The 7,901-nt window shown below is 41.4% G+C and overlaps 1 protein-coding gene across 3 annotated transcripts in view; it reads left to right on the forward strand.

The window, feature by feature from the left end:
• Nucleotides 1-622: 622 nt before the first annotated feature.
• Nucleotides 623-7,901, forward strand: part of Mapk8 (mitogen-activated protein kinase 8) — a 68,025-nt gene continuing 60,746 nt past the window's right edge. For 2 of the 3 annotated variants that reach the window (XM_028789089.1, XM_028789086.1), the window contains exon 1: nt 623-801. The gene's annotated coding sequence lies outside the window, so the exon portion shown is untranslated. Of the gene's footprint in view, nt 802-1,029; nt 1,115-7,901 lie in introns of those variants that run through there. The other variant, XM_028789087.1, reaches the window with a different exon arrangement.

Here is a 7,901-nt window from a genome sequence, read left to right on the forward strand (position 1 = left end):
CCTTTGAACTCTTTAAAGTGCTAAATATATTCTACTGCATAAATGATAGTAATTTAAATACCTTTCCATCCATTGTCGCGGCTTGTCAGTTTATCCGTGAATAGTTAATATTTGCAAGAGCCGCCAGGCCTTGCAGTAAATCAGGTAACGCAAAGAATTGGGACAGGAGAGGTTTGGGGAAAAGGTAACTTTTTCCAGGGAGCTGGAGAACATTTATTTATTCGTTGTTGGGTGGTAGGCCCTGGAAGAGTAGCTGTCAAACTAGGACTCTCCGTGGCTCAGGTGTGTGCCCTGGCACGCGTGCCTGACCTTCAAACACTCACCCCTCCTTCCCGCAAGGCTAGCAACCCGCAGGCTTAAGCTATGACTGGTGTTTCGCCGACACGCGCCGACACGTGCCGTCGCAGACCCGCCCCCTGCTGCTCCCAGCCACGCCCCTCACACGCGGCTTTCCAGACTCTGCTCTCGGCCCCGCCCTCGGGGGGGGAACCTCGCTACTGCTGCCCGCCCTCCAGTGTAGCTACGCCCCCAGTTGCGGGGCCACGCCCCTGTAATCCGGGCCCCCGGGGCTGCCCCGCCCCCCCAGGCCGCTCGCCGGCGCGGAGGCGGGGCCCTGCGCGATGACGTGGGCGGGCGTGCGCGTTGACGGCCCGCGTCTCTGTTAGTCAGCGGAGCGGCCGAGGCCGGACGTTGCGGCCGAAACGCGGAGCCGCGAACAGGATTGAGTAGCGGCCGCGGCCACCGCGGGACGGCGCCGCTCTCCGCTACGGGCTTCCAGGTCGCTGTTGGCTGCACTGCCGGGTGAGTGCGCGGGCGCCGCGGTTCGCGCGGCCGCCGCCTTTCCCCGGCCGTGACCCCCTCCCGGGAACGCGCGCGGGGCGGGGGCGGCGCGGGAACAATAGCGCGGGCGGCGGGGGCAGTGGGGGGCGTGGTCCACTCCGCGCGACCTGGCTTCACCGCTCCGGCCGGCTTCAGAGTCGCGCGGGGGGGAATGGAGCGGGTGGGCGGCAAGTTCGGAGGTGCTCCCGCGGAGGTCGGGCCGACGCGACCGTGCATACGTCTCCCGCACCCACGGGTAGCGTGTTTTGACTATGGGCGGTTTCTTTGTGCGGACGTGAGTACCGCGACGCCGAGAAGAGCCGGGTGGCCGCGAGCGCGCTGGCCTGCGGGCCGCGCCTTGAGAGGGGCGCCTGGCGCTGACCTTTTGACTTTCCCTCGCCGCTGTCTCTTTGTCTTGTGCTTGGGTTCCTAGTCCAGACAAGGTAGAGCCAAGTCCATTTTAAAGTACCGTAAGGAACGCTTTACATTGTCATTCCTGAAAGTTTCCTATCCCACCGGGAATTTAATAACATGTGGACCGCACGGTGTCCGGTAGTTGCTATTTTTACTTCTGAAATTAAGTGATCTTTTCAGTAGAATTCTGGTCTGTCGGTCTATTGTGTTTTGAGATCAGCATCCACCAAGTAGTACCTAGTCAGTTAGAACATATGTTTATTTCATTCATTCATTTGGCAGCTCTTAGTACTGTATCCAGATGGAGAAGATGTGAAGGCCAAGAGAAAGACCCTTACGTATTAGGGTACTAATGGAACAGAATAGGTGTGCCTTTAAATGAGACGATTATATAAGGGATGTATGTTAAGTAAGGAATTTGATTCATTTTACTGGAACTTCCAAGGATAATGTTATGTTAGGAAGACTATCTAGATTTGGCTTAAATATACCATCTTTATTCTTAAATCTCTCCCCTCCCCCCCGCAATTTTCTTGTCATTGGTAATGGTTACTTCAGTTCTCTTATTGAGGCTGTTAAACCTGGGAGGTTTACTGCTGTGTCTGATGAAAGCAAGCAATCAAAATGATACTTATAGGCCTATGTTGCATCATTTCTCCATCACCAAGCATGGAAGTCATACTCATTGGATTGATTAAAAGACTTTTATAGACAAAAATTTAAAATTAAGCCTTAAATTCTCCACTAAGTTTCAGTAGTGTCTCATATCACTCTCAGTTGGCTAGATCATAGATTAATAGAGGATACTACCTGTTAAAACCACCAGAGGGTTTGGAATCACTTTTTCCACTTCTAGACCATTAACCACCCCTGATATTTTTTTCTATATAGTTAATAAAATAGAGGATTGTGGCTTGTGTGTCTGTATATTCATATATAAAAAGTTGAGCATCTATACTTAAAAGTGAGAGATACTTCAAAATCTCCAAATGAAACCCTTACAGTCTCTTGTAGATGAAGGGCATTTACTTGGTACTTTGTCGTCACAGTTGAGAACTTTGTCCACTTCCAGTATTTTAGATCAGGGCTTTCTCCAGTCATATGTATGAATACACCCAGACACAACAGTGATGTTTCATTAGAAATCTAATATGATTGCATTTATCTCCCTTAAAAGATTATGATCGTGGGTGTGCCTGCATGATGTTTTTTGTGGGGTGGGATCACACATGCCCCTGTGTGCATGTGGAAGCCTAAGAGCAACTGTGTGGGCTTGGTTCTCTTCTTCTACCTTTATGTGGGTTCTGGACATGGAACTCAGGTTCCCAGACTTCCAGGGCAAGTATCTTTACCCGCTGAGCTATATTTATCCTTTTGTGACTATTATTTCACAAGATTTTTGATGATTTAACTTGAAAAGTACAATAGCCTATGTAAATGTATTTCATAAATATTTTTGGTAGTTTAGAGTTGCTTAATTTTTTAGAGGCGTTACTAGAAAGGTTATGTTTTAACTTTTACTTATCCAACTCACAAAGCATATGGGTTTAAAACTCCAAGTCTTGGTGCATTTCCACTATTTGAAAACTATTTCTTTTCAGTATGAAAGTAGTTCAGATAAACTTATTTACTGGTAAGATAGGAATGAAAAAGTAAGAAAATGACTTCATTATTATGAGATACAGGTCTTGAGGCACCAAACTTTTATTGCTTTATCTAGTTAAATATATTGGGTTCTGGAACGGACTCCAGAATTAAGAAATTATTTGAGAAATTCAGACTCTGCATAGATTCAGTTAGGTTGTTTTCTAAATTCTGTAGGTTGTTTCCTAAATTTGTTGTTTAAACAGCTTTTTTTTTATTTAATTCACATAAAAGAGTTGCCCTTATAGAGTATACTTTTTAGTAGTTTATTTGTATAATTATGCATTCATCACTACTGTACTATTCTAGCTCATCATAAAGAACCCTCCCCCTTTTAAAAAATATCTGGTGTTTGAAAGGAAGAGAATATGAAAGGAAGAGAATATGTTCATATGTTCCCTTAATGAGTTTAATTATCATGACAGACTAGGAAACTATTTGCTTCATGCTTCTTTCAACCCTGAGAGAAATTACCTGGAAAAGGAATTAGTGTAAGAATAAATTGAGGCACAAATGGTGGTACATGCCTGTAATCCCAGGATCTGAGATCTAAGGCAAGATGAGTTTGAGACTATTCTGGGCCCCAAGAAAAGAATAAATTGTATCAAAATGAATACAGTTAGGATCATAATTATTTGTTCCATGACTGGTATTATGGAAATGGGTTAGAGAAGATACTAGACGGCAGTGAGACAGCAATTTGTTGTTAATAACTAGCCACAAGCCATCCTAGTGGTATTAAGGAGTTGCTGAATAGGAGCCAGTTTCTTGTTGCTTTGCTTTGCCTGTCACTTGACAAATTTGAGACATCTCCATACCTGAGATGCTTTACCTCAGGTGTAGAAGTATGTCTGATGACTCAGTTCTCTAGAAGACTGGTCAAGTCAGTGGTATGGATAGTAGCATTTCTGACTGATGTAGGACAAGAAAGTCATAACCCTGGAACTTTACACATGAATCACTTGCTCTTTGAACTGTGATGCTTGTTGTCTCAGTTTTGATCACTGCCTGACCATCCAGGGCTGTGCATTCCTACCCTAATGTAGCTCTAGTTTTAGAGAAGAGTCAGGATTCAGAGTTCACTAACAGGTGACAGGAGTACTGGCATGAGTCATTCTGTCATTCAGAGCAGCAGGCAGGCCTAAGACAGTCCTGGAACCTCTGTTTCCTTGTAGTTTATCATCAGAAGTGTGGAATCTGTGCTAAAGCTGTTCATTGCAATTGTTGAGTGACTGGAAAACTTAAGGCAAGAGAAGTAAGAATCAGAGAAAATTATTAATTTGTCTCCAGTATCAGACTTATACAACAGTTTTTGATAAAAGCTAGATTTTTCTTTGAATGACAAATTCTTTTTTAAAAAAAGATTTATTTTATGTATATGAATGAGTACACTGTAGCTGTCTTCAGACACACCAGAAGAGGGCATCATATTCTATTACAGGTGGTTGTGAGCCACCATGTGGTTGCTGAGAATTGAACTCAGGACCTCTGCAAGAGCAGTCTGCACTCTTAACCACTGAGCCATCTCTCCAGCCCTGAATGGCAAATTCTATTTGCTTCATAGCACCATGCCTTCGGATGAAATACTCTTCCAGGACTGTGGAAGATGGCAAAATGGGGAATTCATTATCCCAAGAAGTTTTGGGTTTAAGGCATGGTTATACAGTGAATTATGCTCCTTTAAAGGATGGGAAAAGCATCCCCCTATCAAAGCCTGCTGCAAATCTCTGAACACTTTAGGTGTGTGTATGTGTGTGCACGAGTGCATACCTGCACGCTTTGAGAAAATTTGTGCCATTTTCTCTATAATATGAGTTATATCTCAAATAGAACAAATAACCTGTATCTCCTGTTACATCTTCAGAGATTTCAGATTCGGTTAAAATTTGCCAATTTTTTAAAAAGTTAAGGAACCAAAACGTAGGAAATGGCTAGCATGTCTTTAGGATCATCTCTGAGTTTCTCTCCATATTCCACATGTAACTAACTTTGTGACATAGCTGGTTCAGGTTATACAGCATGTCTAGGCCAGCCTTACTAGCCTTAGATGAGAAGACTGTCATACACCTCATAGTGTCCTGCAGTTGAGTTAGGCAGTGCATGAGACTGCTGTGGTTCTTGGTGGTAGATAAGCATTCAGGAAGCTTTAGAGTTTTCAGGGGAAAAAAAATCCACTTTAAATGACTGCAAAATGTCAAGTGAATTTTTAATCATTTTGATGCACAGTACGAATTCAGATTCTCCAGGATATGCCAGTTGTTTCTGTCTGCATCTCTGGTGGATTTGTTAAAGTTTGAAAATCTCAACTAATCTGAGTTGACTGAGATTATTTGTGTTAACATTTGGACCAGTAATCCTCTCTGACTTAAAATTTGGCAACATTCCAAAAACAAGTAATGATCTCTGATACAATGCCACCACTCCACCCCACATCCCCCCTTTTAATGCCATTTCTCATAACACAGTATCCCCTATGTTTGCTTAGCTTTATTTTGGCAAATATCTTTGAAGTAGGAATATAGGAGCTGAGACTAATTCTAATCATGTAACACAACTGAAGAAAATGGAATGCTGTCTCATCTTTTATGTTTAATTTTATTGAGGCTTTTGACTTGAAGAATGAAAATTTATCAAAGATCAGGTAACTATAGCAGTTCTTTGGAGTTATTAGTGTTCTCTGCAATTTCTGGGGATATAAATGGCATGCGGAATTTCTTGATCCTTCTTGGGGATAGCAGCTATGAAGACACTGATGTTATATAAGACAGATTCACTGAGAACCCAGTCTATGCCACTTTAGGTAGTAAGTTGTTTGGAAGTCTGACACATACTGAAGTAAAGTCAATCTCTATTCTATAGTCTGAATCTAACTTTACAGGGAATAAGGACAAGCATGCAAGCATGTATGCAAGCAAGCAGAAGCAAATATGTTGGCCAGTTCATTAGGAATTTCTTTGGCCTATGAGATATTTGGAAATGTCCCAACCTTAACATGGATTAGTCTACCTTTAAACATTTTTGCTTGCTTTATAAAGAGCAGAAAGCAAAGTATCTTTCCTAAATTTGGTTATAATTGAAAGTGTACAGGAGAATCAAAATCACAAAAGGCAAACCTCACTGAAATTGTTTAATTAGCATTTTAAAGACTTAAAAATGACACAGTTAATCTCACTGTGCCAGCGACCCACTAGGAGACAGTGTTCCCGTGGATCCTTCCAAAGATGGGTGACTCATGTACGAGTAAATGTAGATCTCTCTTATTTGAAACCTTGGTCTGGCCGTGTTTCAGAATTTGGGCTGCTTCTGTAAGATGAATTTCAGAAAGATGATAAGTGTATCTACCATTTTGTGCAAATCCTGATAAGGTGTATCCTCCCCTAACCCCCAATATCACATTATTTAACTGATTATAAAGAAATACCAGTAAGACATTAAGATTTATTCAGGGTCAGGTTTTTGCCATGTTTAACACAGTTCCTATGGGAATAAAAACCAGTAGAAGAGATGGCTCAGTGGTTAGTAACACTTGCTGCTCTTGCAGAGGACCCAGGTTATATTAACAGGACTCACAAGTGGCTCACACCTGTCTGTAACTTCAATTCCAGGAGATCTGATTTCTCCCAGCATGAAGTAAGCACATAGTACACCTACATGCAGACAAAACATTGATACACATAATAATAAGTAAACCTAATTAATATTAATTTATTAATTAGGTTTTTTTTGTGTGTGACTGGATTTTTACTAATATGGCCCTGGCTGACCTGGAACCATACTCTTGCCTGTGCCTCCTCCTGGGTACTGTGATTAAAGTCTGTTTTTAAATAAAACAGTAGGAAGTATCGACAGATAGGTAGATAGATAAGACTCCCAAGAATTTCCTAGTGTGAGTGTTGGCAGGTTTGCCGTCTTTGGCATAAGTAGATAGGAGAAGAAAAACAGTGGTTTTCAACCTTCTTCATGCTGCCACCATTTAATACAGTTCCTCATGTTGTAGTGACCTCAAATCATAACATTATTTTCATTGTTACTTTATAACTAATGTTGCTACTGTTGTGAATTGTAAAGTAAATATCTGTGTTTTCAGATGGTCTTGGATGACTCCTATGAAAGAGTAGTTTAATCCTCTAAAGGGGTCAATTCTCAACCTTACCCACAGGTTGAGAATCTCTGTTTTATGTACTCTTGAGGCAGAATTTCATCTTCAGACAGTTGGAGGCCTGCCCACGTTATCAAGAATAATTTCTTGTGCTTAAAGTCTTCTGACTATAGATATTAACATCTATAAAATACCTCCTTAATAGCTCTTAGATTTGTGTTCAGTTGAATATTTTGGTATGACAACATATAGCAAGGATGACCCCAAACTGATTATCACACTAGCTTAGTACAAGAGAAGAAACAAGAAAATAGGCTCTTTTAAAAGGTGTACCGAGAGTAGTAACAGAGAACCATGGAGTCTGACATGGATGAAGAGGTAAGTCAACATGTGCATAACAGAAGTCATAGTATAGAGATGCTGAAATTTTCTATTAGTATTTGGGATGGGGGAGATTTCATTGGTGCAGTAGTTCTCAATATGTGGATCTTCACCCCTTTGGGGGTTGCATATCAAATATTTACTTACGACTCCTAACAAAATTATAGTTATAAAGTAGCAGTGAAATAATTTTATGGTTGGGGTCACCACAACATGAAGAACTGTATTAAAGGGCTTAATTAAATTACAGAACAGCATTAGGAAGATTGAGAGTCATTGCACTAGGGTATCATTTGCTGGCATTGATAATGCCTAGGATAATCCTGGATGTGGGATACTGAGATGAGAAAGAGATATAAATTTGTGGAATCAGGAAGATACTAAATTAAAGAGAGTGGGGCTGGTAGTATAACTCAGTGTTAGAAGCTTGCCTAGCAAGTGCAAAGCCCTGAATTGTGTTTCTAGCACTGAATATGTATATGTATATGTATATGTATATGTATATGTATATGTATATGTATATGTATATGTATATGTATATGTA

Source organism: Grammomys surdaster, unplaced genomic scaffold (assembly GCF_004785775.1).
Source record: "Grammomys surdaster isolate TR1022 unplaced genomic scaffold, NIH_TR_1.0 125789, whole genome shotgun sequence".
In the NCBI taxonomy this organism is placed as follows: Eukaryota; Metazoa; Chordata; class Mammalia; order Rodentia; family Muridae; genus Grammomys; species Grammomys surdaster.